Here is a 21,511-nt window from a genome sequence, read left to right as displayed (position 1 = left end):
ATTCTTTTCAGTCTCAATCGTGCCCAATGACTTTGTGATCGCTCAGTGTAAGTTGCCCCGCCATATGACCTGGCATCCAGCAATCGATGTTTTTCTTCTTGTCTACAGATGATATAATCGATTTGATTATAGATGTTGACGTACTCCCCATTTTTTGTTTCTTTCTAGTCCCGGTCCACGTGGTTTTATGACGTGCCGCATGAGGAAAGACCGTATTGCATAGCAGTAGCTTGAATATTGCTGCAGAAGTTCACAAGCATTTCACCTGGTGCATTTCTTATCCCCCGTCCGTGTCTGCCCATGAACACTTCTTCACCACGGCCTTTGCCTGCCTTAGCATTCCAATCACCGGCAATTAGTATAAGGAAGGATGTTTTTATACTCGTGTAGGTCTTGATAGCATGTGATAGAAAGAGTCTAGTTCATCCACGTTCTTCTTCAGTCTTCCACTTTGTGGGGCGTAGACATTTATAATGCTGATTATTCGATCCGTGTTGGTCAAAGTTTTTTGTCTCAGTTGTAGTACACATATGCGGTCGTTCACACGGTAGTATTTGTGAATTGAATTCAAAAGGTCTTATGAATGCAAACCCCTGCCCATAATGACGTGATTCTGATGGAAGGAGAATGATTCGATACTCGTTGGGTATCTCATCTAGCCCGCCTTTGACCTTCGTTTCTTGAAAGCATCCGATAGTTGCACCATATGCATTCAGATCCCGGCATAGGATTTTTCGCTTGGATAGGTCAGATAGTCCTCTGACATTGAATGATAGCAAAGTAAAATCTCTTTGTAGCCTCATATGTGATTAAGACTTTGTGCAATAGAGTTGCGTCACTAACTCAACCAGCGGCGTTTTATTATTAAGTATATGAAATATCTAATTAGAGTAGGTCTCTTCAGTCTGGGGGTCCTTTCAAGCCTGTGACAAATAATAAATTAAAATTTGATTAAAATATATTTAATTAATAATGGATGGCGCAATATTTAAATTCATAATTGTGTAGTGGTTGACCATGAGTTTGACTAATAAACTACCAAATGGACACAAATATGAAAATAAATATAATTTTAACAAATATTCTCGTCGCATAGAACAACATAAATTAACAAACCAACCATTGACCTTCCAACAATTCGAAATAGACCACTACATTGGTATAATTTAATATCTACAATCAGGCAGTGCAAATCCCGCTTATTCCAGTCAAGTCATGGCCGGATCTGTCCCCATAATCCGGCTTTATGGCTCGACTGCAGAGGGGCTGAGCATACTAGTCCATGCCCACGGATATTTCCCCTATTTCTATGTACTCGCACCAGAAGGTTTTGAAACTGAAGTTTGCTTTATTTTTAAAGTAAAATACATATTTGAAATATGTATGGAATGAATTTTACTCAAAAATACTCACCAATTTCAAAAATCTATAGGATCATGATTTTTCTGTTCTCCACGTCGACATTGAATTCAAACAAAGTTAATTTTATTTATTTATTAATTTAATAAATAATTAATTAATATATATTTGGATATCAATCAAACAAAAATAAAAAATTTATTCGAATTACATTTACCAACATAAACTACGTCAACGTCGGCAAACGCCTTCTCGAGAATGGATTTACCTTTGGGGACAAGCAAAGTCATTTCTACCAAATCTTCGAGTCCGATGTGTCTATCGAGATACGGTTAGACGGCCTCTTATAATAAATAACAGCTTTATGATTGATTTGGACATGACTGGGTGTTGTTGGTGTGAGATTGATTCTCGGTATTTCACTCAGAGGGATCCAAAGGAGTGTATTTCTCGCTGTTCTGTGGAGATTGATGTGGACTATTCAAGAATTAAAACTTATCCGGCTATAGATAGTCAGTGGGAGGCGATTGCTCCTCTTCGTATTTTGAGCTTCGACATTGAATGTGCTGGAAGAAAAGGTTACCACATTGTTTTAGTAGATTTTATTATCATTCAAAATATATTTAAAAAATAATACTTTAAATAATATTATTAAATTAATTATTTGTAGGTATTTTTCTACAGCCTTCCCAAGACCCAGTAATTCAGATAGCAAATGTTTTAAAGTCATACAACTCAGATCAGCAGTCAGAAACCAATCTAATATTCACTTTATCAGCATGTCCCCCAATTATAGGAGCGACAGTCATTTCCTTCCAAACGGAGTCCGATCTCCTCCAAGTTAAGCCTATAATTGTCCATTCCCTCACAATTGGACTGATTTTGTGCAGAAATATGACCCAGATGTGATAACTACAATATAGAGAACTTTGACATTTACTACCTGCTTTCCAGAGCCGAGGCACTCCGTTTGGCCAGGTTTCCATTTCTCGGAAGGATAAAAGACACAAAGTATATACAGGCAAGTCCATTCTAGGACGGTTGTGAAGGACTCGTCCATCCAATCCAAACAAATGGGTCGCCATGATTCCAAATTTATAAATATTGAAGGAAGAGTGATCCTCGACGTGTATTGGGTGGTCTCAAAGTGGTCAATTTCCAGATTATTCTACGAGATCACAAACTTCGGTCACACACTCTGAATTCAGTCTCTTTCCACTTTCTAGGAGAGCAGAAAGATGATGTCAAACACTCGATTATATCAGATTTACAGGCATTATATATTTATGAGTAAAAGTAGAACGGAGATGAGCAAACGAGAAGAAGATTAGCCATGTATTGCCTCAAAGATGCCCGTCTGCCCTTAAAGTTGTTGGATAAGCTAATTCTGCTGGTTAACCTCGTCGAAATGGCCAGAGTGGCGGGAATTCCTATTTCGTGTATCTTTAAAAGAGGGCAGCAAATCAAAGTTGTGTCTCAACTGCTCAGAAAAGTGTTTTTTGGGTTATTTATTGGCAGTGTCGAGCACGTAGCACTCTCATTCCTAATTTGGAGGGCAGTGGAGACGAGGAGTTCACAGGCGCCACAGTTATTGAGCCTGTGAAAGGGTTTTGGGGTCTTTTAGTTAATTTAAGTTATTTTAATTACCCAATTGCCACATTGGACTTTACTTCGTTGTATCCTTCGATAATGATAGCTCATAACTTGTGCTATTCGACTCTTCTTGGGAGTTCATTTGAAGGGTTGTGGGTGTTTTATGTGTGAAGGCTCTCTGTGGTAGACTATGAGGTGTCGCCGACCGGAAATACGTTTGTTCGAAGCAATATTCAGAAAGGTTTTCTTCCTGAGATTCTTGAAGATTTGCTAAAAGCTAGAAAAAAGTGTTTTGAGGTCGAAATATATTTTAGAACTAAACTTGAGCTCAAATCAGAGACAGATCCAGTTCGGAGACAAATTCTAGATGGGAGACAACTTGCTTTAAAACTCTCGGCTAATTCTGTCTATGGGTTCACTGGGGCACAAAACGGGCGTCTGCCTTGTTTGGAAATATCTCAAGTGTGAACTTTTTTCTATTCAAAATTGCAGAGTGTGACATCTTATGGTCGAGAAATGATCGAAATGACTAAAAATGCAATTGAACTTAAATATAATATTCGAAATGGATATGAGTTTGATACTAAGGTTATCTACGGAGATACTGACTCGGTGATGTGTCGGTTTGGCTTTCAAGATGTCCAAAGGACCATGGAAATGGGTTTTGAGGCAGCCAAGTATGTCTCCTCCCGATTTCCCCCTCCAATCAATTTGGAATTCGAAAAAGTATATTTATTCATATTTTTAAACCATATTTATTACCCATATCTTCTAATAAGTAAAAAAACGTTACGCGGGAGTTGTATTTCCCGCGGGATCGTACAGAAAAGAAAAGACAAGACTGACTATGAATATGACCAGATTGACTGTAAGGGAATTGAGAATGTGAGAAGAGACAACTGCACGTTGGTGGCAAATCTGATTTCTGACTGTCTGAGGATAATTTTAGTGAACAGGTCATTATATATGGTCTGATTGGCAGAGATCCTGAGGAGGCTGTAAATCACGTGAAGAAGACAATTTCTGAGTTGTTGAGTAATAAAGTGGATATTTCTCATCTTGTGATATCCAGAGAGCTCACAAGGAAGAATATGCTGGCAAACAAGCTCATGTAGAATTGGCAGCTCGGTTTGATTTTGTTATTGATGATTTAGAATGAAAAAGAGGGATCCTGGGACTGCTCCAAAAATCGGGGACCGTGTTCAGTATGTGATGATTGCTGGGACTAAAGGGACAGCAGCATATTTAAAATCAGAGGTTCTGTTTAGTAATGATGGTTAAGGACCCTTTGTATGTACTGGAGAACAACATTCCTATCGACACTGATTATTACTTCAACAATCAACTCAAAAAACCAATTTTACGAATTTTTGAGCCAATCTTGGGGGCAAAGACCGAGTCAATCCTTTTTGGTAAGTTCTATAATTGTGATAGTTAAGCTGCCGAACATGTCAATCAGAAGAAAATTGTGACATCTAAAGTTGGAGGGTTGATGAGCTTCGTAAAGAAGTCGTTTTCATGTTTAAAGTGTCGTGTCCTAATGAAGGGTCACTTTATGGTTTATTTGGACAGAAGGTAGTCGAGCTCTCTGTGACAATTGTGAGGATATGAGGAATCAGTATTCCGAGACTTATATCCGCCAGATGAGACAGTTAGAAGAACGGTTTTCTACATTGTGGGTTGAGTGCCAGCGATGTCAGGGGAGTTTTCATGATCAAGTTATATGTTCAAAGTGGGTTGTTGTTTGTATGTTTTAGTCGTGATTGTCCTATTTTCTATATGCGAGTTAAGGCTAGAAAAGATTTGAAGGAAGTCTCTGATATTTTCGATCGTTTTGATTGGTAGTTTTAAAATCTTTTTTGATATATTTTTTCAATTAATTAGTTTATATGAAGAATTTTGTCAAAGTGATAGTTTTGAACTCAATCCATCGTTTTGTGTTATTTACTATAAATGGGAAGTAATTATATCATATAAATTAAACAAAACAAAAAATGTGATTGTGTTTTAATATACATTCTGGAACAAATTCTATATGAAAAAATAAAGTTAGTCACTAGGGAAATTAAACAAATTAACTGTTTTGTTAGAAAAATTAAAGTTTGTTGTTTTTGTAATAACTGCCAAAAATTTACAAAATCGTAGATTTTGAATTCGAGGTTTTACTTTTTTGTGAAGAGTCTCTTGAATATTTCGATATGTTTATGAATCTGTTTGTTAATTCCGCTCTCTAATGACGCTATCAAATGTTTGCCATGTTTGGTGAGATGGAGAATGCAGAAAAAGAAAATTAGTTTCAATTATATTTATGTAGGCAAATTGACCGCCTGAAGCAGGTCGAGGTTGAGAAATGCCATAAATACGATCTTTTGACAGGGAAGTTGTCCATTTTTTACGACGCTCAAGTGAAAATAATTCCACTGATTTTGACTTGGGACGGGCTTGTTTCTAAGTTTTTTTAAGAAATACATTGAAAAGTTGGCTATCGAAGACCCAACTCAGTCTTATATACAATCAGTTGTATTGAAGAAAGCATTGGAGAGTATGATTATTGAGCATAGGCATGGGATCAGAATCACTGATGAGGAGATAAATTCACCCATTAGTCTCCTAATTGAAGCAAGTCATTTGTACGAAGATAATATGTAGAATGAGGGAAAAAGAGTCGTAACTAACTTGGAGACAGAGGATCAAAGAGTGGTGTTGGTTACTTCCTTCTCTAAAAGAAGGAGATTAACCTCCAGCGGAAAACGGTCAGATTAACATCAATTAAATAATATTAACTTAATTAATTCAATTCTTAGAAATTTACATGTAATAAGCAAATTGATTTCTTTAAATTTTTTGATTATTTCTATTTTTATTTTACAAGTGTATCTAAATAATTTTGAACAATCAAAAAATTATAAGCAAAAATTATAAAAATTCAAAAAAAACGAAATTTAATTTTCTAAAGATTCCAAAATTTTCAAAATTTCGTAAAATTCAGGCCTTTAATATTTATATATAAACTACCTTTTGGAATTTTCATATGCACAACAAAATTCTACATGGTCAAGTAACACGGAAGGATATGCTTGTTTATATACATTTCTAAAAATATCAACGTTGACTAAAAAATTTTCATTTCTTGGAAGAACGTCAGGGTCGCTGCCAACTCTATTAATTAGCTAAAAAATTTCAACATGGTTTATTGATACCTCACATAGAATAATCCCAAATGAATAAACATCAGCTTTATAATTGTATTCCATCCCATTTAGTATTTCTGGAGCCATATAGAATACACTTCCCACGACTGAATTTCGACCTTGTGAAGATTCGTAAATATTTTCATAAAACGTTTGGACAGTCCAAAATCAGCAACAACCACAACTCCGTTCTTTACATATTTTAATGTACTAATTGTACTTTTTTAATCAGACAATTATCCGATTTTAGATCTCTGTGCATAATATTTTGATTGTTCAAATACTTCTAACGAATAGATTACATATTAGTACAAACCATTCCACATGCGATATCGACTGATATATCGATCTTACGTTTTAACGTAATGTTTATAGTTGAATTTAGTAACAATTGTTCCAATGATCCTCCACTGGCATATTCTGTAGAATAAAAACAAATGAAAACCAGTCACCATCGAAATATGTTCCAGATCTTTAATTATGCCAAAAAACAGCAAAATATTTGGATGTCGTAATTTATTCCAAATTGAGACCTTTTGAGTTACTTAAAATATTTAACCTCTTTAATAGATGAAGAAGTCAAATCGTCTTTCAGCCATTTTACTTCTTTGATTGCGACTATTTCATTTGTTTTGAGAATCTTTCCCTATAAAAATAAGATTACGATTAATAAAAACCAAATATACTTTGTCACCGGTTTTATAGCCCACTGGGTTGGATAACCCACCTACTGCCATATTTTATAATAATAATATTTTTCCTATATTTAATTTCATTGGAAAAAATGATTTTCTTAATTATTTTAATAATTTATTGTTATTTTTTATTTAAATATTTTAGCGTGAAAACTATAACTTTTTATTAATAAGTTTAAAAACTGTGAAAATAAGTAGGGTTGTTCAATAAAGTTCAATTAGAATATGGTTCTTTTGAAATTAACGACAAACCAACTTAATGAAATAAAAAATTTTGATGACACCACTACTATATACGATAAAGAGAAAAGGAGAAGGCTCAGGACGCTTAAAAATCGTTTTTGCTTCAAAGTTCCTGAAAAAACGTATATAAAAGTCGGAAATAAAAAACTGCGTTTTTTTACTCTAGAAGAAAGTGAGCTAAAGTTAAAAATTATTGAGGTATCCATTTCAAAACAATTGAAGATCGAGCATATGAATACTCATTTTGGTAGAGACAGAATGCTCTCGCTACTAAGAGACCAAATATATTCAGTAACAAGGGAAGAAATTTGTAGTGTGATAGGAAAATGTGTCTATTGCCAAGTAATGTTGTTAATCAGTGTTAGTCGAAAAATTTCATGGCAACAAAACCAACTATCACCCCCATAATTGCAAGAGGACCTAGAGATCGGTATATTGCAGATTTAGTGGATCTGAGGAGATATTCAAACCTTAACAGCAATTATGGATGGGTCTTTTTTTTGAATTAGTCATAGTTGGTTGTTGTAATCGACTCTTTTTCCAAATTTGCAGTGGTAAAACTCGCAAAAACGAAATCAGCCGAAGAAATAACAAGAAAGTTAAAAAAGATTTTCTTCTCAATCCGACCCCCGTTTATCTTGCAGACAGACAACGGGAAAGAGTTCAAGAATAAATGCATGGAAATAATGTGCTCCGAATTAAACATCACTCATATATGTGGACGACCTAGAGCACCCTGGGTTCAGGGGCAAGTGGAGAGGTTTCTTATAGTCAATTTATTTGTAGGTTTAATCAATCAATTAAAAGATGGATTAGCTCTACAAGTGCATACAACGGAATGCTAGGGAAATTCAAGGATTTTTATCAGGAAATTGTATACAAATATAACTCCACACAACATGAAACTACCAAATGGGCGCCCTTCAAAATTTTTATGGGGGATAAAAAAGATTCGGAGAGAACAGAAGATCAAATAAATGCATTGTTAATGTTCGACGGAACAAATGCAGAACAAAGTGATGAGTCAAATTCGAATTATTTTGAAAATGACGATAAAAGAACTGAGAAAGAAGTGCATGAAAACCTTGTTAGAGCTGGAGAGAAAATGAAAAAACGTCGTAAGTGGAAATATGACGCAGAAGACATTGAAATTGGAGATACAGTGCTGCTGAAACACGACAGGGATGATAACCCTGGTAACCGGAGATACCCATTATATGACGAACTGGATATAAATAAGTACACAGTTTCAGAAAAATTTGAAACTACGTGTACTATTAATAAAGATAATGGAGAATCACTATCAAACGTCCATTTTAGTAGATTAAAAAAAATTTGATTAAAATTTTGATTTTTTTAAATGAATTAATTCTTATTTTTTATCCCATTAAATAAATAAAATTTATTTATTTTAAAAATGTAAAGCACAAATGAATGATGTGTGATTTATGCAACAGGCAGAAATATGAAAACTAATAAAAAAGAAGAAAATCAAAGTTAATATATTTCTGATGATTTTTAGATTATATTTATATTTTTTTGATAGTTTTTTCGGTGGTGGGTTATCCAACCCGGTGGGCTATAAAACCGGTGACATACTTTTCCATATTTTCCTTCACCGATAAGCTTGTCATAAAAAATTTCGTTTTTTGCAAAGTAAAAAATATTTTGCAAGATACTTGTTCTGTGTAGCTTTTTATCTACGATCAGATCGTTCGTACTCCATTTTTTTCTAAATTTAAATAAATTATTTTACTTTTTATTCCACATTTCTTATTATTGTGAAATGATATGTTTAAATGACACAAATGTGGTATTTTAATTATTTATCAATCCGCATCTAGATAAAAAAAGAGGACATTAATTGATTGTACAAATAATAATCATAAAAAACAAACTCTAATGATTAAATTACGCACACGATGTTTTATTTATTCTTAGAAATAAAAGACAAATATACTGCAATTTCTTAAATCCGTCGCTTTTCGATTCAGCTTCTTTTAATTATTTCGATGGATTATTCAAAATCCTCTCTTCAAATTAATCAAAATTTTAAAATTTATTACACGCATCATTGTAATTGTGACGGATTGTGTTAAACTTTTTAGCAACAAAAAATTTCTATACTATGCTATATTTCGGTGACCCATTTGTTTCTGCTTCTCAAATTTCCAAGATTTTTTTCTTTTTCTTCACGAGTAAAGAGAAAATTTCTCTGAAGATCTTAAATAAAATAGAACGTTTAAATGTGACAAATATCAAAAATTTAAACATAACAACAATTCCAAAACTCAAATTTAATGAAACTGTTAAAGCGATAATATGGATTGACTTAATGGAATTACGTAGATCAATTCTATGAGATTCGATGTTAATTTCAAAACCTCTTGAATTTTGAAAAAATGATGAAAAATTTATATCAAGCAGTGGGTTGCTATATAAAAAATAATTAAGACATTTTAAATTGACGATCCAATAATTTATAGTGAATATGTTGATTGTGTATATACTAAAAATGAAGAGCTAATGCAATTAAAAAAAATCTGAACATGCTGATACATTACAGTCAAAAAAGTTAAATCGGTTGGTGATTTTATTTATAATTAGACATAGGAAACAATTTTTGAAGAGGAATCCAATGAAAAAAGAGTAAATCTTTCAGAAGCTTTTAGATCTCTAAAGGTGAATACAACTTGTGCTTCTCAGGAAAATGTAGATATAGATGATCACGCAAATATCATGTGAATTACGAAAATTTAATGAATTCGACAATTTGGTAAATTTGAGAGGTCTTTATCAATTTTAAAAATTATATTCATATATTATATTAAATCATGCTTGTGTAAATTATTAAATTTAGAAGAATAATCTCCACCACGAGATTTTCTCAATACATCAGGATTTTCTCCATTGACAAAGTATTTTGACTTTTTTTAATGGATTAACTACTGACAAGAAAGAAATTAAAGATAGCTAAGTTAATTAAAGGCCTCACGAGACACCCGGCCAGCCTCGCGAATGGCGAAGCCGTTCCCTCGGATCACAGCAATCGACAGACGTTCCAGGAGCCAAGAAAACTCTCTTGGATCGTGGCTAGTCCTTGAAATCCGTCGACCGAGCGAGCGAAGGAAGCGGAGTGTCTTGGGGCCGAAGATCCCGGAGGAAACTTTCGTGTAATTTAAGTTTGGGAGAGGCCGACTGACTCTAAAAAAGAATTATCTTGCTGCAAAATAAACGTGTTTAAACCCATTTTTAACGCTGATTTTTCGAGATTATTTAATAAAATATTTAATTTACTGTTTTTACTATTTCTTTATAAGTAAATTTAATGACTTGTTCAATATACCAGATGACGTCCTCATCCTAGACACCTCAAAGGGCGCAAAGATTTCAGAAAAAAGACTTGTCACCTACATTGAAGTGATAAAGGAGCGGTGTACCAATAAGCGGCTCTCGCTAGCAATAGACAAATCCGCTTATCTGCAAATTAACACCAAAAAGTCACCAGATCAGAGTCCTGGGCCTCTAGCTGAAATTAACCGTCCCAGCTGCTTGCTGTGCGTGATGGAAGCGTGGTTCTACTCCAAAGATCTTGGGAAAATTAACAGAAAATGCAAATAAACCCGGCGCTATGCTCTGAAGCTAGCTTACAGGCTTGATTCACGAGGCTCGGTTCCAGGCAGGACGAAGACTAAGTCCCCAGAGATACGTTAAAATTTAAAATAATTAAAGCATTTGATGAAAAAGCCAATTCATATACTTCATAATTTTAAATGAATTTTTTGATTGTCATCTTTAACAATAATGTATCTTTTTCGGACACTCGTACTCAACTTTGTTTACTCATTTTTTAATGGGATTAATCTCATATTTTGTCAAAAATAAAATAATTTTAATTAAGTCTACGCAGTTCAGAATGCCCTCCCAGCCTCACGGATTGCGAAACAGTTGCCGCGGATTACGGCAATAGAGAGACGATGAAGAAGCCAAAAGGACTCTCTCTGGTCGTCCCTCCTTGTGGCGATTCTTCTCCCCAAACAGCGTAGGAAACAAAGCGACACTCGGCCAAAGACCCCAGAGGTCTCAACGGCGGCTGTGTTGGTGAAGTTTCGGGGTGAGTTCTTCGTACAAAGAACGACATACAATCTCGTCCCACTGGCGCTGGTAGTGCTCAGACTCAGGCCGCCTCGAGTAAAACCGGGCCTTCCATAAGAGACCTGCCGCGGCAAAATCTGCAGTCAAGATGGTTTCGGAGAACGATGTCTAAGAGAGTGCGGGAGGCAAAATGAGAGGACAGATAAGCCGGAAGAGCCAAATCGGAACAGGATCTTAGACCAAGGCCGCCTCAGCGCACAGGTAAGGTCGCCTGAGACCAGCCAGAATTGTCAAAAGCAAGATTGCATAGGGAGCTCATACCGAGCGTAAGGATATAATCCAAATCAGATAGGAGGTCACTTCTGTGGAAACAGGGTGCACATCTTAGCGTGGATAAATTAGACTTTTCGGTAATACGAACGTCTGGAAGAATATTGCGGCAAACAGAGGCGGCGGCAGAGAACAAACTTTGTTGAAGGTGGATATTCACAAATCAGATTTATTTGCGTTAATAGAAAGGCCAATGGCCGAGAGGGATAGCAGGATAATCCGGAGGTCGTCAAAAACAACTTCGGGAGGAGCGCAAATAGTTGCGTCGTCTAGGTACCAAATGTTTACAGGGGATTGGACAGAATGGGGGAGACATTCACGAAAAAGATACATTATTGTTAAAGATGAAAATTATGAAGTATGTGAATTGGCTTTTTCATTAAAAGCTTTAATTATTTTAAATTTTTAATAATTAAAAAAAGATTTATTTGCATTAATGGATAGGCCAATGGCCGAGAGGGACGTCGTCAAACATACAAAAGTTATCATTGTAAAAATATATTGAATTAAAAAAAATGATAGGTGTGCCATGACTTATTTGCCCCACTGTAAGTATGCTTGGGTATGCGATTAGTACAGGTTTTCAATAATTCTTAAATATTCGTTTTGATAATGACGAAGTTTCTTATTTGAGCGAGAAGACATCTTACATATCAACATGAATGTAAAAACATCGTGCTACTTTCAATATAAAATTTAAGGATAAACACTATAGAAGAAATATTAATAAATCTGAAACATTAAAATTAACATGTATAAATACTTGTATTATATTTAAATTCGAATATTTATTAAATATATTATCGCCCCCCTTTTACAGGAGTCAGACGGTCCTAGGGCTAACTCTCGACATGCACCTTTGTTTTTCCCCACATGCAGACAACCTCCTTCGCAAATGCGAAAAAAATTGAACATCCTCCGCACTCTATCTGTTATATGGAAAAAAAACGAGTCGCACCCGGTACTGGCGAATATCTACCGCCAGTACTTCGAACCTTGTATTGCCTACGCTTGCGGATCATGGGGTCCGCGGTTATCGTAGTCCAACAGGAGGCGAATCGAGGAGGCCCAACAAAGGGCCCTCAGATTAACCGATCGTTGGTCGCATGATAGCCAACGCCCCGGTCCAGCTTCTCTGGAAGACATCATCAAGCTGAACCTGGGCCCGTCAGCGAATGCTCCGCCAAAAACGGCCTGCCGCCCGGTGCGATCTTGTGTGGGCTCGTGGAAAGATCACCGAGCGAGGATGAGGTCCCTGGTTGAGTGCATCGGGATTACGTGACGTTTGTTCGGTTTTTAGCGTGGTTTTGGTGATTTAATAAATAAATCGCCCCACTTTTACCTAATTATCGTCCCCCTGTACAAAATTTTCGCCCCTAGGGAGACGATTCGCCCCCGGTTGAGAACACCTGCTTTAGATAAAGACTGAATTAGAAATTGAAAATACCGATCATCAATTATCATAAATTGATTCGCTTTTTTATAAGTTTGTATTTTTTCGGATATATATGTAGTTTGTACGGATTTTTGGAGTAGTACATTTACAAGATTTTAGTATTCAGTGTTATTTTTCACGTAACCTAAGGATTGTAACTATCCTGATAACATCTTTTGGAAGAGATCATCTTTTAATTAAAATGACGCTAAACCCTTTTTACAATAAACTAGCTCGGCAGCTCGCTTCGCTCACCGCGACCTAGCTCCTGCGAAGGGCCTGTTTCATCAAACAACTATAAGTTTATGTAGATGTATAAAACTACCTGGTTTAATGTAACCCTATTCTATCGCCTGTTGATAAACGATGTTTGTCGTCCGTCCTTCCTTGGCATATATGAATAAATTTTCTCTTCTGCCTACCCTCGAGCATCCCACATACAGCTGTCCATGTGAAAAGCACTCACTCTCTAAAAATAACCCAACTACCTTTAATGACTGTCCCTGGGCCTTGTTTATTGTCATTGCAAAACTCATCCTCAAAGGAATTGCAGCCTTTTAAATCTAAATGGTAATTCATCAGAAATTATCGGAATTCGTGGAATATAAACATCCTCACCTCTATACTTACCTGTTAATATCGTCGCCTCTATTACGTTAGCCATCAAATTTTTGATAACTAACCTCGTTCCGTTGCATAATTTAGGTGGCGCAAGATTTCGTAATAAAACCACTGGAACGCCTATCTTTAACTTTAAAAGATGATTCGGCATTCCAGAGGGATCTAAGGAGTTTAAAAATTCAATCCGGTTGAATTTGTAGAAAATAACAAAAAAAATAAAAAAAACAAATAAAAATAAATAATTTAAAAACAAAAGAAATGAAAAAACAAAAAAAACTTTAAAAATTTGTAAAAAAGTATAAACAAAAAAAATCTCTGCCGCCACGGCAACAACCTGTCTAATTTTTTTAACAGCCAGTCGCGAATAATTGGGAGTTCATCATTGTTAATATTCTCGCTGTCGTTTTCATCAAGGATATTCTTAATACGTGAGATTTTTAATGAACCTCATCATGAATGTCGAGGACATTAACGTTGTTCATTTTAATCAAATGCAGAAAATAATTTTTGATTTTTTGGCGGAAAGGTTTTAAGGACCTCATCATGTAAGTCGAGGACATCGTAGTTGTTCATTTTAACCAAAATGCAAAAAAAATTTTCAATTTTTTTTGGGGGGAAGGTTTTAAGGACCTCATCATGTAAGTCGAGGACATCGTAGTTGTTCATTTTAACCAAAATGCAGAAAATTTTTTTTTAATTTTTTTGGGGGGGAAGTTTTTAAGGACCTCATCATGTAAGTCGAGGACATCGTAGTTGTTCATTTTAACCAAAATGCAGAAAATTTTTTTTTAATTTTTTTGGGGGGGAAGTTTTTAAGGACCTCATCATGTAAGTCGAGGACATCGTAGTTGTTCATTTTAACCAAAATGCAGAAAATTTTTTTTTAATTTTTTTTGGGGGGAAGGTTTTAAGGACCTCATCATGTAAGTCGAGGACATCGTAGTTGTTCATTTTAACCAAAATGCAGAAAATTTTTTTTTTTAATTTTTTTGGGGGGAAGGTTTTAAGGACCTCATCATGTAAGTCGAGGACATCGTATTGCCAATTGAAGTTGGTGTGCACACACAGACAGACAGACAGACACACAACATACCATTTTATTATTAAGATTATTTTCGTTATTAACGATGAAGGTCGTTATTAACGATGGATTAATTCATTTATAAAAAAATAAAATTCTATTTTTTACAGTTTGAATTCATTTTTTTTAATAGGAAAGTCAAATTGAGGTATATTTTTCTAATTCTATTATCTCAAAAAGACACCAATTCATAAATGTATTTTAAGACATGTTTTCAAATACAATATCCTTCAAGCGAGACATTACTACATAGCGCTTTGACCGATCGATAACCAAGTGATGATTGGATAACAAAAATTAGTTTTGGGATGAAAAAAATTCTTCTTAAAAAAGGAAAAATCGACCTCTAACTTCGAATGGCGTGTGGCTTGATTCAAGGTTTTTGGATTTTATACAAATTATCGAATCTGAAAGAAAGTCAACGGAGACGTGACCTCCGATGTTGTTTTGTTGACTAAGTCATTTAAAAAATTTAATAATGCTTTTAAAATCGGTGTATTTTTCAGTTTTTTGACATTCATAGAGACTTTATCTCAAAGAGAAAAATTTTGTTTTCCTAAGACTTTTTGGAATATTTGACGGATATATTGTAAAATGTTGACTTCAAAGACACTAATCGACGATTTCATCTACACTTTTTGAATTTACTCAAACAGTGTAGACTTAAGGACATGATCACAGATTCGGTCTCATTTGTTGAATTGAATTTTTAGTCTCATTTGAAGAATTATTAAGCTAATACAAATGATTACTGAATTTCTACTTCTGAATAGTGATTAAGCATACTTGCTGAGGTAATAGCTTATTTATATATAATGAAAAGCACAATGTCTTATTATTGTTACCTCAAATATAACAAAATTCGAACTAATTTTCTTTATTTAATAAGTAGAGACATCGAAGAATGGCTCTTCATTCCTAAGTTTGTAGGGACGAAGGAGCTAGATGAGGTTGAATAAGTCAATACAGCTGACTATAAACGCAATTTTTGTAAATTTCTGGCTTTGATTTATAATCTCTATGGTGAGTTTTTAATAGAAAATTAACTATCATCAATACAAGTGAATGAGGTTGCAAAATGAAGAAAAATCAAACGAGAGAATTGCTTAGTTGTTCCGGCGGAGGATGGTACCGGAGATTCTCTGCCAGACCCATGATAATTCCGAGGCTCACTTCTCCAGGAAGAAGGCTGTCATGTTGATCCTGGTGACCCGTGAGCAAATTTTAGTTAATTTAGTTATAAATTATTATGTTTTAAATCAATTAAATTTAATGGGTGTTAATTGTTTCTAGTGGGTGCACCACGTGCGATGGCATTCAGGGTCAACTTCTGATCTATTTGAGTCCCCTATTGTAATATATCAAACCGCAAGTATCTTACTCAATTTGATCAAATACGTCAACAAAATTTACCTTAGTGGCAAGAAACATAATGAATCACTTCTAAAATAATAGCGTTCTTATTTAAATCTAAAAAAGTCGTTTTTTATTTTCACCAAAAATAAACTCGAGATCTCCACTTGTGTGCAAAGAATCGACCTGATTTTTCCAGGACAACTACCTCCCTTGAAGGTCTAATATATTAACTTGTTCAACCTCTTCTAAACCTTTTTACTATCTCAAACTAAGGAATCATGTACGATGTAACTTAAGATGTCAGACTTACAATGTAAATAAGAAAATAATTTAAAAATATTGTTATATATATCAATTTTGATGTTTTATGAGCGTTTTTGCATGCAAAACTGGAGTCAGACGTTCCTAGACCTTAGTTTCTTTAAAGCCTACTACAATGTATGCTAATGGAGATACGACAGGTCATTGAGAAATCTATCCGGTCTTTCCGGAAAAGAACTCAGGTGACCGACTGTTTATCGATCGGAAACTCTCTGCACTCGTCAAAAATTAATGAACCTACTTTATTAACTCTGGCTACGACAGATGAATTGAACGCAAGTTCAGAAGAGTTCAGTTGCCTGGCATCAGTCTCGTCCTATCACCGTTCTCAATTCCTGTCACTTTCTCTTTCTCTGTTAATTGCAATAAACTTAATTAATTGAATTGAACTTGCAAATTTTGTTAATAATGGCACCTAAAGTTAGCACAAAAGGACAAAAAAGAGCTCCTATAAAAACCAAAAATGTTTCTGTTTCTGTTGCTGTCTTACCAACAAGACAATCATCCGAAACATACTTCGACAATAGCAAAGAGCTTTTTTCAAGTAAATAATATCGAATTGCTATTATGGCCAACACAAAGCCCAGATTTAAACCCTATAGAGAATGTTTGGGCCTGTTTAATGTTTTAAATCAATAGAAGTTATTTTTTAAATATTGTTTCATAGTAAATTCGTAAACAGATTCCGATGCGGACAGATTCGTCGTCCAGCAACATTCCAGCAGAGGAAATCGGCAAAGCGTCAAGCCAATCGGCCGAGTGGGGTTGACAGGCACAATTAATGCTTGCCAACTGAAACTGGTCAGCACGTAGGTGGATATCTTCGAGTACATGGGAACAATGTATATCATCCCATTTCTTTTGAACTGAGGGGACGTCCGGGATTTTAAGCCCATGAGAAATCCACATGTTAACACCCGCCGTATATTCCAACAACTCGGGCTGTTCAGGGGAGGGGAAGAGAACAGAGTTGAAGGAACTAGCAGAAGCAGACAACGAGGAAAGGTAACATGGGAGGGATAAATCAACACAAAAACGAATGCCGATGCCCCGTAACGAATAGGTAAATTAACCCGTCGCATGTCTGAAGGTTTGAATTTGATATTTACGAGAAGCTCAAGAGATTTGGAGACCATGTTGTCGAGACGAGACAAGTGATTTTGTTCGAGAAAGCAGGGCGATGAGCGCATGAGATAAGTTAGCTTCGGATTCTCTATGAAACAGAAATAAATATTGTTATCGCAGTCTTTATTTCAGATATCTGGATCATCATTAAGATATCCCCTCTGGTATTTACACTGTTTATAAGCTACTAGGTAGAATTGTGTTTTAATTAAAATTATCTTAATTTTTAGTTAACCAATTATTAATAGAAAACATAATAAATTGTGGCACGTGCGAGCACTCTTTTGACATACCTTGTTGTCCTGTTACATTATTTGGTCAATCTTTATTTTTTTATTTAATTGGATTAGAAGGAATATTTTGCGATGTAGTTTCTTTTAATTAATAAATTATCTGAAATTTCATCATTTTGTAATATTTGCGAGTTTATTCTTTCAATCTGTTTATATCGCTTATTTGAAATCTTCTCATTTATCTTTATTCATTGAATTTCACCTTATTTTTTGATAGAAAGTTCTATTCTTTATATTCTTATGGCAAACTTTTATTTATTTGTTCCCGAATTTGGTGATCTTGTATTTTAGCGCCCTAAAATCTAAAATGATCAATTTCTACCAAATTTTAATCATTATTGTTATATTATTTTTATAAATTATTATGTCACAGGCCTAGGGTGTACCGAGCCTTTGTGGTTATACTTTCGGACATGAAAAAAATTCAAAAAAATATTTGAATTCTATTTCAAAATCTATTTTTTCAAGATAAATATTATAAAATGACAAATAACAGAACAGAATTTTTTATTGTAAAGAACAAGAGACTGGTACAGAAATATTTTGACGTCTATACAACAAGATGGTTCCTCGAGGGAGTCGAACTGATTTAGCCCACACGAGGTTTGTATCCCAGCAGGTTGCATCCCATACGAGGACTTTTCCGCTCTCAAATGGGAAAAGGGTCATCCCGTCAACTTCAAAAATTTCGGAATGATACTTTTTGGATTACTCAACAAAATTTCGGAATGATACTTTTTTATTATATAAATTTTCAGAACTTGCAAAAGAAAGAAACTAACTAAAAGAATTAATTTTCCTCGCTGCTACTGCTATCATTCTCATCATCACTGGGCTCGTCATCTGAGCCGAAGTGGAGGCTCCTCAAATTTTCTCTTTCTCTAGCGGTGCGCTTGGTCTCATTTAATATATCCATATTATCCTCCTTTGATCTTCTCCTTTCTTTCTCGTCCGCCAAGGAGTATCTTGGAACACCACCCATGAATGTTATGTCAGGGTGTGATATTGGCTCATAATTTGTGAAAACCTCAAGTAATGAGCCTTCTCTTTTTCTCTGGTTTCCAACTCGGGATTTAATATGATCATACTCCTGAGGGGTCAAATAAGGGTGGTATAGCATTCTTCTTCTCAATCTTACACCAAGAGAGGTGTAAGGATTTATCACTCTTGCCATATCTCGCTCCACCTTTTTGTATTCTTCTGTCTGGATTATCTCACAGTAAATCTCGCACTGTGCGTCAGTCAATCTTTTTCTTGGGTCTTCAGACGGCACATTCTTCGAAAGATCATACTTTATTGCTTTCTCGATAGCATATTCTTGCGCAGTGAGCGCTGGAGTTTCTCCTGTAGTTCTGTACGTTTCGTGCATAATGGCAAACAGAAAACCGTTAACCATCGCCTGAGGATTCGGAGTAATGGACCGTGAAAACATAAACTTCGGGTGTTTGATCATTGCTGTGATAGCACTGCTATACATGAAGTAACCAGGCAGAGACATGGAACTGAAGGCTGAAGCCTTAACAAGACCTAATCCTTTCTGATATACACAGAGATGGTCAGGATCAATAACTTCGAAGCAGTTGCCTATAAATCGACTGACTTCGTTGACATGTGCAGGGGCGAATAGTGATTTAAACATGACAGCCCTTTCGAGTTCTCTCGGGATGCCTTGGTCGTCCTCTCTTATGGATTATTTTAAATTGTTGGCATAAGGAATCTATTTCCGAATTTACAAATTCTTTTCCATTGTCAGTTGGATTATTTTTGGGGGCCATAAGATTCAAAAATACGTCTTAGGGACTGTGCAGTTGCCTATACTGTAACAGCTTCCTTATTGAGAATAGCTCTTGCAAAACAGAATTTGGAATAAATGTCGAATGAATTATTTAAAGAAGAATAAAGTGATAGATCAACCAAATCAATCTGGTACCTAGAATAAATGATTAAAGAAACCGTTCTCGTGGTGATTTTGCTACAATATGAACAATTGTAGACTTATTTTTAATCAATGGATCAGTTTGTTTGGATTTTGGGCACATAGAAGTTACTTCTCTGATTATGAATCTTTTTATATGAAGAAAATTATTTCTGCAGTATTCTTCCATCTTGTTTAATCCAAAGTGAAACTGAGAATGAATCCGATCACAATGATATTTCATTGTTTCGTGATCATTCAAGCAAATTACAGTCTTCCCTCTATTGCTCGCCATTTTTGGGACCAAGCCAAAATTGGCGACTAAGAGAATTTGGCGAGTAAGAGAAATAATCAATATCCTATTTTCTATCAACAAAAAATTTGGTCTTGTAAAATACGCCGGTTTCGTCGGCATTATAAACATTTTCTGAACCATATTCATTTATTTTAGAAGAGATAATTTTTTTAAAGTCTTCGATTTGGTTTTTGAACTCATCCGCAGTATATCCCAATTCACCATGAAAAATTCTTAGTTTTACATTGTGCCTTTTTTTGAACTTTTCAAGCCATCCTTTACTGGCTTTAAATTCGAAGAGACCGTTTAACGCAGCAATTTTAGTTGCTTTCGACAAAATTATCTCATCATTGAGGAAGACTCCAATAGATTCCACGTAATCTATCCAGGCAATGATTTCAGAATCAATTGCTGAATATCTAAGTTTCGAAAAACGAGAACTTCTCCCATAAATTGGATTAATTCCAAGAATCTTTGTTGTTCAATTTAAGATCGTTAATTGCACGTCTCGAAATTGATTTTTTGAAACGCGACGAAAAAATTTCTGAAAACCGCCTTAGACTTAGAGAAGAATTATCAATAAGATAATTTATAATTTCTCTTTTTTGATCATAAGATAATCTTGAGCACTTCCTCATGTTACAAAAAAAACACGCGGTATAAATATTTGAAAAAATTATTTTTTTAATAATAAATTTTAATTTTTTAATACTAAAACGTGGCGAGTAAGAGAATTTGGCGAGCAATGGAATTTCCTTAGTAAAAATGGCATTTTTTCCAAAAAAGTGGCGAGTTATAGAAATGGCGAGCAATAGAGGGTAAACTGTACTTGCTTATTTTCGCCATTTATTTCATTAAAATAAAGTGTTCCTGAAATGAGATAGGAAAATACCTCCGATTAAAATGAAATTCTTGCTTTTTGTAAAAATCTTGATCTGTTTTTTTGACAATCGCTCTGGAAATTTCTCATGTTGTAAATACTGAAGAATATCATTTATATTCATTATCATTTGACTGCATTAGCTATTCTCATTTGCAAAAATAATAGTTACCGGCAACAGACAAACAATTAAAGACATTTGAAGGTTAAAATGCAAGGCCAAATTGTTTACACGTCTGGCGCCCGTTTCAGTTATGGCGCGTGACATTTATCATTTTTTTCTTTTTCCCCTTATTTCTAGTTATAAATTTATTAAATTGTCCTAGCCAATTTAAAAATATCTTGTCGGGAGGAATGGAATAAAATTTCCAAAGAACAATGCTTTAAATTAACAAAAACAACGAAGATTAAAGGCAGTAATTGTTGCGAAAGGTCATGCACCATACAGCGATACAAATAAAAAACGGAACACTCATTTTCTCGATTTTTTTCTATTGAATGATTGATTTATTTCAACAAAAATAAAATTGTTAGAAGACAAACATAACTTTAGCCTTTAAAAAAAATAAAAACAACTTATATTTCGGACCGTAATTAAATCCAGTTTTGTCCAAACAAAAATAAAAAAGAGACAAAACAAAATAAAAAGAGAACAAAGAGTTTTTTAAACCATTTTTTATTTA

The 21,511-nt window shown here is 34.7% G+C and overlaps 1 pseudogene; it reads left to right on the top strand.

The window, feature by feature from the left end:
- The first annotated feature begins 1,738 nt into the window (after nucleotides 1-1,738).
- Nucleotides 1,739-4,074, top strand: LOC115231045 (annotated as a pseudogene).
- The last annotated feature ends 17,437 nt before the right edge of the window (nucleotides 4,075-21,511 follow it).

The sequence above is a fragment of the Octopus sinensis genome, unplaced genomic scaffold, assembly GCF_006345805.1.
Source record: "Octopus sinensis unplaced genomic scaffold, ASM634580v1 Contig17264, whole genome shotgun sequence".
NCBI classification, from domain to species: domain Eukaryota; kingdom Metazoa; phylum Mollusca; class Cephalopoda; order Octopoda; family Octopodidae; genus Octopus; species Octopus sinensis.
Note: the sequence above shows the minus strand (reverse complement) of the source record. Positions and strands in the feature narration are given on the sequence as shown.